This window comes from Pleurodeles waltl, chromosome 5, assembly GCF_031143425.1.
Source record: "Pleurodeles waltl isolate 20211129_DDA chromosome 5, aPleWal1.hap1.20221129, whole genome shotgun sequence".
In the NCBI taxonomy this organism is placed as follows: Eukaryota; Metazoa; Chordata; class Amphibia; order Caudata; family Salamandridae; genus Pleurodeles; species Pleurodeles waltl.
The window spans coordinates 1,463,794,878-1,463,811,443 of record NC_090444.1 but is presented as its reverse complement, the minus strand read 5'-3'; positions in this window follow the sequence as shown (position 1 = coordinate 1,463,811,443).

The window sequence follows — 16,566 nt, the reverse complement described above, 5'->3', positions numbered from 1 at the left end:
GGGCCTGGCCACGGCAACTGGGTATCCCCACAGCACCAGGTCAGGTCTGTTGGGAACCTCAGGGAGAGCCTGAAAGCCTCTGCTGTCCTAGCCTGCTCCCCTCCTCAGGAGCCAGCATTCCTCTCGTACACAGAGAGCTGCTAAACATGCAGCTCCCTGTGTGTGAGAGCAATCACTTCATCTGTTTCCCTGCCTGCAGGCAGGGAAACAGGCAAATTGTACTCCTAGCAAGCAAGAGCAGTTTGACGGCTCTCGCTTCCTTGGAGTTGAGTTCATGTTTGCTCTGATGTGATGGGATCTGCCAAAACTCCGACCCAGTCAGAGAAAACAGCTATGCCCTGGGGTGGGCACCCCAGGACATAGCAGGAGCCAGCCCTGAGGGTGGGCGGTTCCCAGGGGCATAATTAGCTCCTGTAGGAGGGCCCACCTCTTTCTCTGAGCATGGGCTGGCCCTAGGGAGGTGGTGGTCCCCAGGGCTGTGTATGGCCCCAGAGGGGTGCTTTGTGGCCCCCCTCTATGATTTTAAACAAAGCCCCCGGGAAGTGGTGATCCCCAGGGCTCTTAGAATCCCAGGAGGGGGGTCCACATGGCCCACCTTCCATTACTAAAAATAAAGCCCCAGAGATCGTGGTCCATGGTGCTCAATGAGCCTTAGAAGCGAGCCTCCTGCGCCCCACACCTTTTTTAAAAAAATGCCCCCAGGACCTGGCCCACCCAGGGGCTCTATTCAAAACAAGCAGTGGATCCCATGCTTGTTTTATTTATTTTTTAAACTTTCATCAGATTCGCAGATCCCCCATGATTTTCAGCGAACATTTTTAAAAAATAATGCTTTTTTGCCCTTGTGGAGACCCTCTGGGACCCCAACAGCAGAGCTAAGGGGTCAGGGTGTCCCTACCCTGCCCCCTTTTTTTTTTTTCAAATTTTTCTGGGACTCAGCTGAAGCCGAGTCCTACGATGGCTGCAACACTTCCTGGTTGGTATGTTGGCAGCCAATCAGATCTCAGCACGGGATCAGGAGTATTTGTGAAATACCTATTTAGCTTTCTTTTAATATCTCAAAAATCACTGAACGGATTTACACCAAATAACAAAAGGTTTCTTTCTGAACTGAAACCTACCTTCCTGCCAAATTTGGTGGCATTCCATCCAGCAGTTCAGTCTATAGCCATGTTCAAAATCCCTATTTTAATGGAAAACACACTTTTTGAGTCCCCCCTTGTTTTGAAGATTCAACAAAAGGAGCCAAAGATATAGCCAACTCAAAAAACACTTTTTCTATGGAAACTAGATGCCTGATTTTGATGTTGGTGGTCTTACTATCATGTTAGCACTCTCTGTATTTAGATGTATTGGGGCTAAGGCAAAGACCTTCATTATGGAATGTACTCTATCATGTCAGCTGCATCTAGTATAGAGCAGCTGACGCAGTAGAATCCAATACCGACAATTAGCACTCCATCACAACCTCAATGGCGGTATCCTGTAAAGCCTGTTTAAATCTCATGGTCTTTCTGGCAGTGTATCAGCAGTGGGATCATGATGCCAGGAGTTTATGGCAGGACCCATTCAGTGGCATTGGCATTGCCTGTCGTCACCGGTCCCCCCCACCACAGTCTTACCCTGGGGGCACAAGCAGACACTCATGCCTGGCAGCAAGTGTACAGCTAGCCGGAGAGTCCTACAACTGGCCTAGTGGTGGGGACAAAACGTTTCTCCAAAGGGGCAATCCAGGATGACCAGAGGGCCCATGCAAGAGCCAAAAAGGCCCAAATTCTCCAAGCACTCACAGCCCCCTCTTAGATCTTCAGTATGGACCATGCAGCGTGACTCACCAGCCCGTCTACTCATGCCCGCCCCAAGAGAAGTAAGGGAAAGGCCTGCAGCAGGCTGAACCACAGGCCGCTCCTTGCCAGCCTCAGGCAGCAATCCAGCCATGCATTTGATCCTGCCGTCTGGTCTGAAAGCTCAATGGAGGGCATGTCACGGAGCTAACATCCTGCAGCCCCCTCCTCCATCGCTTTGCATGCCTGTGCTCACCGCCCCTCTGCATGAACATTTTCTCCACCGAAGGCCATGATGGGCCCTCTCCAAACATGCCTTATTCTTGCCTCTCCATCCCCCCGGGCTCAGGGTGTGAATCCCAGGTATTGACCGAGGTAGTACAAACCCCCGGTCACTGTCTGATGAGTGACATAGCCCACAGCACTCCTGTGGCCCAGATAAATTACAGATTTAGGTCCCAGTCACAGCACCTCACCATTTGGCAGACATTTGGTGGCCTGGCTCTCTGTCACTCCCCCTTTCTATCTTTTAGATTATCATACTAATCACACCACAGCTCTGAAACATGTCTTAAATTGGCATGTTCACTTGATGGGATATGTTCCTTAAAGCTTACTTTGTTTATATAAAGTTGCATTAGACTTAGTTGCAACACTTTCTTTTGCTTCAATTTTAGAAGTTTCTTTAGAGGTGTGACTGGTTGTCTTCATTAAAATCAATGATATATTTTTTTTAAACTGTGGATATTTCCCTTAAATCGTATCTCTTCCGTAATGTTTGTTCTGAGTTCACGCCGGGAGTGATTGAATTGCTCTTTGTAGGAGTGGTGGTGTCTTGAAAAATATATTTTATTTTTAATCAAATTTAAATGTTACAAGAATTCCATTACCACAATACATTTTACAACAGTGCAATTCTAATCCTCATAATGTCATTGTTATGCATCCCAAGTTCATTTTTCCATTGACTTAGCATTTTTCTCATATACTGTAACCAATATAAATTTCATTCATGCAGACTACAGCAAGCTATTGCCATAAGGATGCTCATCCCAATTGCTGTAACTATGGTATTAATGCTGAGAGAGTACATTGATGTACAATACGAAATGTGACACACGACGACCTTTTAAGGTTTATGTTATGATTACTGCATAAGCAATCCAACATGTTAGAATGTATTTTTAACAACTTTTTAATAAACAAGTGCGTATACTTTTTGTCAACATTTATTGTATATATAGTATTTGTGTAATGTTTATGAACTATACGTTGTTGCATTTAATTATACATTTTGAATTTTGTCTATGATTTGTTAAGTATTTTAATGTTGAAGAGAAGAAACATCAATACGCTGCAAACCAACGTAATTTCCTTTCCACCTTCTTCAGAGGTCTCAAAACATTTAAGACAGTAAAAACTAAGTACCAGCAAACAGTCATCTCATAGATTCCTCTTACTGCTGTTCTCCCAAAATCAGTTTCCTAAATGTTCCCTTCAGCGACACAAAGAAAGTTAAGAACATCTAATCAGGGTGCTGCTAATGACAAAGTGTGATGGTTGTGCAATAAAAACAGCAGTGGTCAATAGTTCCCAGCATGCAATTAAATTTAGTATAAACGTCAGCATTCAATTTGTATTTATTAAAACAGAATTTGGAATGGTAGTTCAGCTGTTGTTGTCTCTCCAACATTTCTCTTTAGTTTTGTTTTTTAGTGTGAACTATTCAAGATTAATTCAGCCTACCTTAGTTTACTCACACTGTTGTTCTGAGCTAACATGCATATTTCCGAACCATTTGTACACACCTGTCATAGCGCATTATTAATTTTTAGCACTTGTTCATATTCCAGAGATAGGGTACCTTATAGAGTCACTCTACATACTTTATGCCATCCTTCAGATTACAACTATAATTGTAGCAATCTCATTAATTTAAGTTGCTACTATCAATATCAGGAGGTTAATGTATCAATGTTGGCCAACATTCCTGCAGGAAATGGCCACCTTGTGTGTGGTGTGGCTCCTCATTTTTCCCCATAAGGAAGGGTGTATGTTTTCTGCTGACTCTATAATTCTGTGTCCTTCACTCCTGCTAACCAGGGGTAAAGGACCAGTCCATCCCCTTTCAACATGATGACATTGCCATATCCCTAATTGGTATACCTAACATCCCTATATGTCCCTAGTATGTGGTGCAAAGTGTACACAGGGTCTTTAAGTTATATAACACTCGTGAACTGTAACACCTATTGTGCCAACCATTACATTGACAATGCAACCATGACTGCAGGCATACCAATTCTAGATTAGCTGTTGCAATGTTAAGTTAACAATTCAACCTGTCAAAATAAACCCTTTTGATATTTCAACAACTTAATTTTAAATATTTATAAGGCACTCCTAGGTAGGTCTCACTCCTCAGAAGGAAGGGTACGTCAAAGTAGGAATTGTACAAATTTAGGGGGTGATTCTAACCCTGGCAGTCGGTGATAAAGCGGCGGCCAACCCGCCAACAGGCCGGCGGTCCAAAAAATGGAATTCTGACCCTGGCGGGAACCGGCAACACAGCCCGCCACATTAACACTCCGACCGCCACGGCGGGACCGACAAACAGCGCAGCGGTCACCGCCAACAGCCAGGCGGCAGACAATGTTCCGCCCACACTATCATGACCGGCCAATCCGCCACCTTTTCCGGGGCGGGAGCACCGCCAATAAAAACACGGCGGAAACAGACTACGAACGGGAAAACGCGCACCTCTACGCACTCCACGAGGAAGGAGGACAGCATGGAACCAGAATTAAACATCCTACCTGCTCTCGTCTACCTACTCATCTACCACAAGTACGAACGCCGGCGCAGACGACAACGGTGAGTACTGCACCTACGACACAGGGGAGGGGGGAGGACGAAAGGTCACGTGCACACACATACGTGATACACCCACCCCCCCAAACCATGTACACACCAATGCAGAGCAACAAGTCACAGTGAAACCACCCAAACCCCCGTAAAGAAAACAAGGACATAATTAAATAGTGACTCGAAATTTATGGGAAATAAAAACCACTGATAAGTCACGGTCAAATAGCAATAACAACTAAAAAATCCAAATACAATATCCAGTGCATACGAAAAACCGAGGCAATAAGTCCTGCACAACTAACGAGATTCAAAGTGTCCGTGGGCCAAAGTGTAGCAACACAAGGGCAAAGCCCACACAGGAGACCTGAGTCCTTTGGAGAGAACACTGCAGGGGCATCTGATGAAAAAACTACAGGCACCTCAGGGGGAAGGGAAGGGGGGGGCACCACAGCCACATGATTCCACGACGCCAGATCCACGAAGGGGCCAACATGCCCACTCGGCCATCCTGGGGAGTGCAAAGCCACAGTCTCTCAAGTCTCTACAGTGGGTGGGTTGCCCACTCGGCCATCCTGGGGAGTGCAAAGCCACAGTCTCTCAAGTCTCTACAGTGGGTGGCTTGCCCACTGATCAATCCTGGGGAGTGCAAAGCCACAGTCTCTCAAGTCTCTACAGTGGTGGGTTGCCCACTGATCAATCCTGGGGAGTGCAAAGCCACAGTCCATCAGGTGGATTACAGTCTCCACTGGTCAAGGAGGAGGCATGGTGGGCACAGTGAACCATTAACAGTGCATGACAGGAAGGGCCCAGCGGAGCGGTGCTTGAGACGGCGGGGCCCAGCGGAGCGGTGCTTGGGATGAAGGGCCCAGCGGAGCGGTGCTTGAGATGGCGGGGCCCAGCGGAGCGGTGCTTGAGACGGCGGGGCCCAGCGGAGCGGTGCTTGAGATGGCGGGGCCCAGCGGAGCGGTGCTTGAGACGGCGGGGCCCAGCGGAGCGGTGCTTGGGATGAAGGGCCCAGCGGAGCGGTGCTTGAGACGGCGGGGCCCAGCGGAGCGGTGCTTGAGACGGCGGGGCCCAGCGGAGCGGTGCTTGAGATGGCGGGGCCCAGCGGAGCGGTGCTTGGGATGAAGGGCCCAGCGGAGCGGTGCTTGAGACGGCGGGGCCCAGCGGAGCGGTGCTTGGGATGAAGGGCCCAGCGGAGCGGTGCTTGAGATGGCGGGGCCCAGCGGAGTGGTGCTTGAGATGGCGGGGCCCAGCGGAGCGGTGCTTGGGATGAAGGGCCCAGCGGAGCGGTGCTTGAGACGGCGGGGCCCAGCGGAGCGGTGCTTGAGACGGCGGGGCCCAGCGGAGCGGTGCTTGAGACGGCGGGGCCCAGCGGAGCGGTGCTTGAGATGGCGGGGCCCAGCGGAGCGGTGCTTGAGATGGCGGGCCCAGTGGAGCGGTGCTTGGGATGAAGGGCCCAGCGGAGCGGTGCTTGAGACGGCGGGGCCCAGCGGAGCGGTGCTTGAGACGGCGGGGCCCAGCGGAGCGGTGCTTGAGACGCCGGGGCCCAGCGGAGCGGTGCTTGAGATGGCGGGGCCCAGCGGAGCGGTGCTTGGGATGAAGGGCCCAGCGGAGCGGTGCTTGAGACGGCGGGGCCCTGTTCAGCGGTGCTTGAGACGGCGGGGCCCAGTGGAGCGGTGCTTGAGACGGCGGGGCCCAGCGGAGCGGTGCTTGATATGGCGGGGCCCAGCGGAGCGGTGCTTGGGATGAAGGGCCCAGCGGAGCGGTGCTTGAGACGGCGGGGCCCAGCGGAGCGGTGCTTGAGACGGCGGGGCCCAGCGGTGCTTGAGACGGCGGGGCCCAGCGGAGCGGTGCTTGAGATGGCGGGGCCCAGCGGAGCGGTGCTTGAGATGGCGGGGCCCAGCGGAGCGGTGCTTGGGATGAAGGGCCCAGCGGAGCGGTGCTTGAGACGGCGGGGCCCAGCGGAGCGGTGCTTGAGACGGCGGGGCCCAGCGGAGCGGTGCTTGAGATGGCGGGGCCCAGCGGAGCGGTGCTTGGGATGAAGGGCCCAGCGGAGCGGTGCTTGAGACGGCGGGGCCCAGCGGAGCGGTGCTTGAGACGGCGGGGCCCAGCGGAGCGGTGCTTGAGACGGCGGGGCCCAGCGGAGCGGTGCTTGAGATGGCGGGGCCCAGCGGAGCGGTGCTTGAGATGGCGGGGCCCAGCGGAGCGGTGCTTGGGATGAAGGGCCCAGCGGAGCGGTGCTTGAGACGGCGGGGCCCTGTTCAGCGGTGCTCTTCTGCACGGCGGGGCCCTCTTCAGCGGTGCTCTTCTGCACGGCGGGGCCCTCTTCAGCGGTGCTCTTCTGCACGGCGGGGCCCTGTTCAGCGGTGCTCTTCTGCACGACGGGGCCCTCTTCAGCGGTGCTCTTCTGCGCGGCGGGCCCTGTTCAGCGGTGCTCTTCTGCACGGCGGGGCCCTCTTCAGCGGTGCTCTTCTGCGCGGCGGGGCCCTGTTCAGCGGTGCTCTTCTGCACGGCGGGGCCCTCTTCAGCGGTGCTCTTCTGCGCGGCGGGGCCCTGTTCAGCGGTGCTCTTCTGCACGGCGGGGCCCTCTTCAGCGGTGCTCTTCTGCACGGCGGGCCCTGTTCAGCGGTGCTCTTCTGCACGGCGGGGCCCTCTTCAGCGGTGCTCGTCCAGTAGGTCAAGGGAGCCAGACCTGGCCTGGACTCCCTGCTCAGTCGCCCTCCGACCGTGCTGTTGCTGGACCCTTCGGTGACGGAGTCCTGGGCCCTTTGGTGTCCTTCCTAACACCCGGGATGGGGCTTGTGGGCCCCTCCTGCTCCGCGCTCCTGCTGGCTGACTTTTCCGCCCTGCTGCCCTTTCGCTACTTAGATGGGGCTCTCGGGCCCTTGCCTCCCCTAGATGTTGTGGCTGGTGAAGTGGGCGAACTTGGCTCCTTGGGGGCAGCCGTGTCAGTCCTCTCACGGCGGCCCTTTAGCTTCCTGGTCTTCTTGCCTGGTGGGGGGCTGGCTGTCCCCTTGCTGCTGATTGAAGTGTCACTGCTGGCAAAGGGTGGGCTCCAGAACCCATGCACCACAGTGACACTCGAAGCTGGGCTGGTGGTGGCTGAGGTGCTCTTGGGACTCTTTGCAGATGGAGGGGGTGGGTCAGTGGAGGGAAAGAGGTCAAGATTAGCAAGGAAAACTTTCTTAGGACCAAGGTAAAAGGTAGGAGAAGTGGAGATGGAAGTGGAGGAAGAGTATGTGGTTGTAGGAGAGTCAGGTGTGCTGTCTTTGGGTGCAGGTGCATGTGCTGGAGGCTGTCGTGAGGTGGATGGCTGTTGGGTGGGTGTCTGCCTGCGTTTGTGTGTCTTGGAAGAGGGGGTGACAGACACAGTGGGAGAGGACACAGGGGACGTGTAAATGGTAGTGGGGGTGGTGACTGCACGTGTGCGGACTGGACTGGAGGGTGTGCTGGTGATGGAAGCACTGGCTGATGGTGGTGTGCATGCAGGTGTGAGTGTAGACGTCACAGGGAGGGAGGAGGGAGACGAGGAGGAGGGGGACACAGAGGTGGTAGTGACTGTTGGAATGTCTGCATCTGGGTGTTGCTTGCGTGAATGCTTGTGGGTTCTGTGGTGCTTGTGTCTGGATGAGCTGCCCTTGGGTGTTGAGGTGTGTGCAGGCTGGTCTGATGGTGTGGATGGGATAGGCTGAGGAACAGGAGACAGAGACAGGCTGGAGGCAGTCAGAAGAGGGAGGCTGGAAACAGGGACAATGGCTGCCGTCAGTGCTGAGGCCAGAGCATTGAACGATCGTTGATGGGCAGCCTGACCCGAATGAATGCCCTCCAGGTAGGCATTGCTCCGATGCACCTCCCTTTCTACCCCCTGGATGGCATTCAAAAGGGTAGTCTGCCCAACAATGAGTGTCCTGAGGAGATCAATGACCTCCTCACTGAGGGCAGCAGGGGTAACAGGGGCAGGGGCTGAGGTACCTGGGGCGAAGGAGCCGCCCGCCTTCCTGGGCGAGCGGGCACGGAGCGTAGGCTGAGGGGCTGCTGGGAGGGCGGGGCTGGTGCGCTGGGTGGCGGCTGTACCTGTAGAGGCGGGGGGCCCGGATGTTGCCGCCACCACTAGGGAGCTCCCATCCGAGGATGTGTCGCTGTCGCTGGTGTCACCACGGTCCCCGTTGTGGTGCTCCCCTCGCCCTCCGGATCACTGGTGCCCTCGTGTCTGTTCCTGGTCCCACCGGGGCCTTGTGACTTGCAGCTCCCTCGTGCTCCGATGCCAATTCTCCTCTGCCTGATGATGCTAATGCACAGATGCACAAGAAGACGAAGAAGAAGGGTGGGGGGAGAAAAACGAAGACCAGGTTGAGTGCATGCAATGTCAACACCATTGGCGGAGAGGACAGACACAGGAGCCTCATGCACTAAGCCGCGCATTCGGGGTACACTACTCAGTACTTCTGACTAGGACAACAGGTCTAGAGACGACAAAGATGCACATGTGTGATGCTGGACCATCGATAGCTGTACTTGTCACCCTACAGAGGTGGGGCCGGGAGCACAGGGCCATGCCTAAAGGAGAGGACTACACTACAGAAAGCGCCCTGGCCTAATGTCACCCCCAACCCTCCTCCCCCACCCAGACGCCTCCACTGCGCAGAGAGATAGCAGAATGTGCTGATACTCACCCCCTTGTGTCTGCTGTGATGTCCTCAAGCGCCCATCCAAATCAGGGTAGGCCACCGCCAGGATCCGGGACATCAGGGGGGTCAGGGTACGACTGGCACCCCTCCTAGGTTGGGAGGCCATCCCCAGCAGTGACTCGGCGGTCTTCCTGGTCCCGCGGCGGATGTCCTCCCACCTCTTGCGGCAGTGGGTGCCCCATCTGACGTGGACCCCCAGGGCCCGGACTTCCTTGGCGATGGCACGCCATATGTCCACTTTCTGATGGGCGCTGACCTATTTGACATTAACAGGGTGGGAAGGAGAAATCATCATATTCCTGCATGTTAGATGCAATTGCCCCCCCCTCCCCAACCTTGCCATATGGCACATGCTCTCATCTGTCGTGCGTTGCACTCCTCATTCGCCCCCCACCCCACCAACTTAGCATCCACCCCACTCCACACAGGCATAGCCCATTCAATGTGCACCCAGTGTACTTACCTGTTGGTCTGGAGGACCGTAGAGTAACGCATACTGGGGGAGGACCCCGTCCACGAGCTTCTCCAACTCTTCGGAACTGAAGGCGGGGGCCCTTTCCCCAGTCGCAGCAGCCATTGTCACTTCCAGACCGAGGTCACAGCAGCACTTGCAGTATAGGTCCTCTCCTGTGGAAGATCAGGTCTCGAGTGATTAAGCAGATAGAAAATGGCGGTCACGCCCACGGCGGTGCGTACCGCGGCGGTGCGTTACGAAACCGCCGGCGCACCTCATTATTGGCTCCTGAAACCCATAGGCTTCAATGTTAGCCAATGCAGCTTCGTATAGCGGTCTTCGACCGCCTACCGCCACGGTGTGCCACGCCAGCGCATTGACCTCACATCCCATTGTCCCACTTCACAGGTCAGGCAGCCGCCATTTCAAGGGCCCACATGGCATTATTTGTACTGCGTCACACAGGCCTAGGCCTTGCATTGCCACACATACACGCCTTTCAATACATAGATAATCGTGTGCTATGCATGCAGTGGTGAACGTACCTGTGACTTGCTTGACTCTGTGCTCCATGTTGTCCTTCCTAGGCACCGTCCGCTGGGACTTGCGAGGAGAAGGATGAATCCTCGCGTGTACCGACCGCTGGTGGACCTGTCGACAATGGAAGAACGCCACATCATACTACGATACCGACTTGACCGAGCCACTATACATGAACTGTGTGCCCAGCTGGAGCCAGCCCTGATGTCCCCCATCCGCCAACCCACAGGAATTCCCCCTCTAGTGCAGGTTCTGTCAGTCCTCCATTTTCTGGCAAGTGGGTCATTCCAGACAACAGTGGCCATGTCATCTGGAATGTCTCAGCCTATGTTTTCAAAAATCTTGTCTAGAGTGTTGTCTGCCCTGACGAAACACATGCGGCGCTACATTGTATTCCCTGAGGAGGTAGATTTGGCCACTGTGAAGGGTGATTTTTATGCCCTTGGACATATCCCCAACATAATTGGTGCCCTTGATGGGACCCATGTGGCTTTAGTACCCCCAAAAGACGATGAGCAGGTGTACAGAAACAGGAAAAGTTACCATTCGATGAACGTTCAGGTGGTCTGTTTGGCTGACCAGTACATCTCCCATGTGAATGCCATGTTCCCTGGGTCAGTGCATGACGCGTATGTGATGCGAAATAGCAGCATCCCTTATGTGATGGAACAGCTACAGAGACAATGTGCGTGGCTAATTGGTGACTCTGGTTACCCCAACCTGCCTTGGCTATTGACCCCAGTGAGGAATCCCCGGACCAGGGCAGAGGAACGGTACAATGAGGCCCATGGGCGAACTAGGAGGGTCATTGAAAGAACCTTTGGCCTCCTGAAGGCCAGGTTTAGGTGCCTACATATGACAGGGGGATCCCTGATGTACTCACCAAAGAAGGTGTGCCAGATCATCGTGGCCTGCTGTATGCTTCACAATCTGGCATTGCGACGTCAGGTGCCCTTCCTGCAGGAGGATGGTCCAGATGGTGGGGTTGAAGCAGCTGTGGAGCCTGCGGAGAGTGAAGAGGAGGAAGACGAAGAGGACGACCCAGACAACAGGGACAGAGTTATCCAACAGTATTTTCAGTAGCACACAGGTAGGAATCACCCACGCCATTTAACATTTACTGAATGCCCCCTGCATCTTTTCTTTGTGTATTTCCCCCCAGTTCTTTTAAACTGAAGTTTACTTTTCCCTTCCCTTTTCAGTGCTGTATGACCCACTGCGTGACTTCTGCTTGGTTAGCCCATGGACTAATGCTTATTGACATCGGTATGTTGTCCACACATAAATAACAGAACATTATTGATAAGTAATGTGTTATACATTTGTAATTAATACAGGCTGACTCCAGAATGATTTATGTGCAATGAGTGATTTATTTTTAGTGCTATATTTTGGTACATGATATTAAAACGGTGAAGGGTGAGGGTGGAGTTATGTCCATGGCAGAGTCCAGTTCTCGGTCGCACAGGTGCATTGTTCATATGGCTGTGGAAGGATGGAGCAGGGGCAGTTCAAGGTTGGACGGGGTGACACTGTGGGACAGTGGAATGACATCCGGGGGGATATTAGGCTGGCGGGGGTCTTGGCATCCTACTCTGTCTTCCTTTGAGATCTCAGGTTCCTCTTGCGGGGTGGTTGTTCTTCAGCAGGAGGTGGGGTTCTGGTGGCCTGTCGTTCTGTGGGGGCCTCCTGACCACTAGCGCCGGCGGAGGTGGTAGGCTGTTCCTGGCTAGTGACAGGGGCCCTTTGCGGTGCCACATGGTCCCGCAATGTGGTTTCTATCCGGTTGAGGGCCTGGACTATGGTCCCCATCGCGGTAGCGATGTCCCGGAGTTCATTGCTGAACCCCATGTACCGTTCCTCCTGCTGTGCCTGGATCTCGGTGAACCTGGCCAGTACCGTCGCCATCGTCTCCTGGGAGTGATGGTATGCTCCCATGATGGTGGTGAGGGCCTCTTGGAGAGTCGGTTCCCTGGGCCTGTCCTCCCCCCCCTGTCGCACAGCAGCCCTCCCAGTTGCCCTGTTTCCCTGGGCCTCTGTCCCTTGGACGGTGTGCCCACTACCACTGCCCCCAGGTCCCTGTTGTTGTTGGGGTGTTGGGTCAGCCTGGGTGCCCTGTAGTGGCAGACACACCGCTGATTGACGCGTCCGCGAGACAGAGGCATGGGCCCGCTGGGTGGGAGCTGTGCTGGTGTTCCCAGAGGGGTTTGGGTCTGCTGTGGCCTGTGTCTGTGTGTGGGGAACCGACTGTCCAGAGGTCCCCGATGGTCCGGGCTGGTCGTCAGGTTCTAGGTCGACAGAGCTGCTGTCCTCGCTGGGGGCCTGTTCTGGGGGTGGGATGGACATCTCTGGACCCTCCGTGGCGGTGTGTTGGCGTTCGGGCCCTGCAGGGGTGAAGGAGTATGGTTATTGTTTCTGTGTGTGCCATGGCGTGCATTTTGAGTGCCCTTGTCCCCCAGAGCTGGCATTCCCTTGTGGGAGGTGTTGTGAGGGTTTGGGGGGGGGGGTATGGGTATGTGCAATGGTCATGCTTTGGTGGTGGCTGTCTATGGTTTGTATTGGCATTCAGGGGTTGGTGTTGTTTAGGGTGGGTTGTGCTGGTGAGACATTGGCAGGGAGGTTATGTGCTGGGGGGTGATATTGGGGGTGAGGGAGGGGGGGTTTGGCATGCTGGTGGTTGGGGGGGTGAAGTAGTTGAGATTCGACTTACCAGAGTCCATTCCTCCGTGTACTCCAGCGAGGCCATCAAGATGCAGGATGTTTACCACCTCTTGCTCCCATGCTGTGAATTGGGGTGGGGTGGGTGGGGGTCCGCCGCCAGTCTTCTGCACAGCGATGTTGTGCCTGGAGATCATTGAGCGCACCTTCCCCCGTAGGTCGTTCCATCGCTTTCTGATATCTTCCCGATTTCTGGGATGCTGTCCCACAGCGGTGACCCTGTCTACGATCCTTTGCCATAGCTCAGCCTTCCTTGCTATGGTGGTGTGCTGCACCTGTGTGCCGAAGAGCTGGGGCTCAACCCTCATGATTTCCTCCACCATGACCCGGAGTTCTTGGTCCGAAAACCTTGGGTGTCTTTGGGGTGCCATGGTGTGGTGTGGATGAGGTGTGGGGTGGTGTTTGTGGTGATGTGCGTGGTGAAAGACCGCCGCGTGGATTCGTGGGTCAGAATGGCATGGGCGTGTTTGTGTTGGCGTGACGGTGGAGGTTTGGTCATCTCCAGTTTTCCGCGGCCCGCTGATGTGGCGGCCTTCCTTGGATGTCGGATTTTTGGCGGTTTCACAGTTGGTGGTCAGAATGACCGTGGCGGTCTACCGCGGCCGCGGCGGTAGAATGGCGGACTTCTGACCGGCGGTAAGGGCCTTTTACCGCCGAGGTCAGAATGACCCCCTTAATGTTAAACGTCCTTATAGCAAAAAAGACCCAAAACCCATATTCACTGTAGGAAAACACAGATATACATTATCACATTTAATAATGCTAATTTTGATTAGGAATCAGAATGAAATATGATTCAAAGACTCATTTTAACAGCTGTTCAAAATAACATTTAATAGAAAATCTAATTTGCGATAACAATTAAAAAAAGATGTCTTTAGAAAGTGACCTTTCCCTGTCTAAAGCCTCTGGAGGCCCATCTGAATGATGTCCAACTGTCTCTTGCCAACTGAATAGCCACCTTGATGAGGCGTTAATACTGCTCCTATATCAGGACAAAGACCTTTGGTGTGGGGAGATGTTGTTGTTCCCTTAACAGGAGGGCAGTAAGCTGTGCCCTGGAATTGATTACCTTCAAAGAGTCCTATGCTTTCACAGGCCAATCCTATCTTACACTTGGCCAGGACCTTCCTTTGTCTCCACCTACTGAGAGAGGCACCACTCCTAGTCGGACAGGAGTTGCCAGCAAAAGCCCATTTAGAGGGACCACAGAGTCAGGGTTGCTCATTTCCATGGCCATGCCTCTGTGGCTGCCACAAAAGTTCTGCAGAGGGGAAGAAATGTTTGCCATCTTGCTTTTAGATACAGAGGGCAGCTGTGGGATTGTTTGCAGGGTGGCACACACAAAATGCAGCAAAAGGGAAATGTGTTGTCCCTGTGAACTTTTACCCTTTTGGTTATGAAGGGGCCAGGAGTCTCCCACGAGCTGATGCCAAACATAAATGTGGTGTCAACAGTACCCTTCTCAGAACACTACTGGACCTGTTGAAGATCAGAAGAGGACTGAAACTTATGTCTAATATGTGAGAGGAGCCTAGAAGACTAGATCTATTATTCCTCTTGAATCCATGACAGGATGTGGACTCCAAGGGTTATGAGTCTGACTACCTGTTCAACCTACAGGGATACAACAAGCTACAAAAGGCCTTTCCTGCAACTTTTCAGCTGCCCAATTCCAACTGGACCTGTACTGAACCCTCCTGATGGGTGCTGCTGGAGTGAGTCCTGACCCCAAAATGCTATTCCTGAGCTCCTGGAACTCTGGGTTGTGTAAAAGTGTACTCCTCCTAACATCTAAAACCTGGGTCTTTAAATCTTGTTGGATCCCTAGACCTATGGATGACTGGGAACCAGCCTGCTGGGCCAATGCAATGAAGGTTTATTGACACTTGTAGCATCCTGCACAGCTTGGGTAACCGCCAATGACTATGCTAGTCACGGAGCTGAACAGTACATGTCTTTATTCTTCTCTGTGTGTGTAACTGCAAACTCAACATTCTAAACCAAGCTTTCCTTGCAATCTGCTCTAACAACTGTGTCACACTTCTGCTTGGTCTGTTCTAAGCCAAATGGGTTCTGTCATAAAACTCGCAAGACACCGCATCTCCACTCTGTTAAATAAAAACATAAAACTTTTTGCAAAATCTGTACACACATATATATATATATATATATATATAAATATATATATGTGTTGGAAAATGGGTTATTGATAGGGGCAGGTAGGTAACTACACTTAGCAGTAGGCCACTAACCTCCACTTAGGTCCTGTTAGGTCTCAGTAAATTAAACCCAGCTCAACCCTTGGTAGCTTGGCAACGAGCGTCAAGGCTTAACTTAGGAGACAGAGTGTAAATCATTCAAATATCACAAAACAGTAATTAAATAAAACACAGGAAACAGTTTAAAAATGCAAAACCAATTTATAAAAATAGTTTATTTTTTTATCTTTAAAATTACACAAAAACGAATAAAACCGGATAAGGGGAACCGGAGATATGAATGTTTAAATAATTATTGTTTTCTAGCGCCTAGAAACAAAAAGCGCCAATCTGGTCATCTGGTCACACCTCGACCGTGGCAAAGTCAAAGTTTAAGGCCGACCGCGATGGAGCCCGGCTCGCCTACAGCCCGCGGGAGGCCTCGGTCAAAAGTTTACCTTCGCACTTAGTCATTTTTCTGAAGATTTTCTTTAGCGGGACGAACCTGCCAGTCTAATCCGACCTCCTGGAACTCTTCTCCGGATACGTGTCACGGGAGCCCTTGTTGGAGATTTTTACCTTGGGACTTAGTTGTTTTTTCGATGTGAAAATCCTTCAACCGAGGCAAACCTGGATCTTGATCCAACGTCCTTGGAGACCTCCTTGGATACGCTGGCTGGGAGGTCTCAGTCAACTTTCTAAGTTTGTACTTAGTCTCTTTTTTGGAGATTTATTTCACCGGGACGAACCTGCAAATCAAGCCGGGTCGCGGTTGAGGCAAGCCGGCTAGAGTTGCTGCGGCGGGTTGGTCCCTCTATGGAGCTTTTTTTTTCAAAAGTTCTCCAAACTTCTCCAAACTTCTAGATCTTCTCCCAGATGTTCCTTTAAGGTTCTTTTGGGTCCTTGGGGTGTGTGAACTACAACTCCCAGAATGCACCTGGCGCAAACTCCTTTTTGGCCACTGGACAGTGATCAGCTGGTTGGTTTCTTCAGGAGTTGGTGCAGGGGACTCTGGTTAGCAATTTGTCACCTGTAGCAAACAGGGAGTCCCTCCTTGAACCAGTTTAATCCAGGCAAAGTCCTTCTTGTGGTGAAGCCCAAGTGTGCAGCTTGTGCAGTCCTTCAGAGTGCAGGGTCCAGGTGCAGGCCAGGGGTCCAGCAGGGCAGTCCTTCTTCTCCTTTAGTTCTTCCTTGTTGGAATCTGATGGGGATCTGAGGTGTGGGTGCAGGTCTGCCAGTTTTATCCCTGCTCCTTGGTGAAAAACAGGGGGGTCCTGGTTCTCCAATCACGTGCAGGGTCCTTCCCCCTG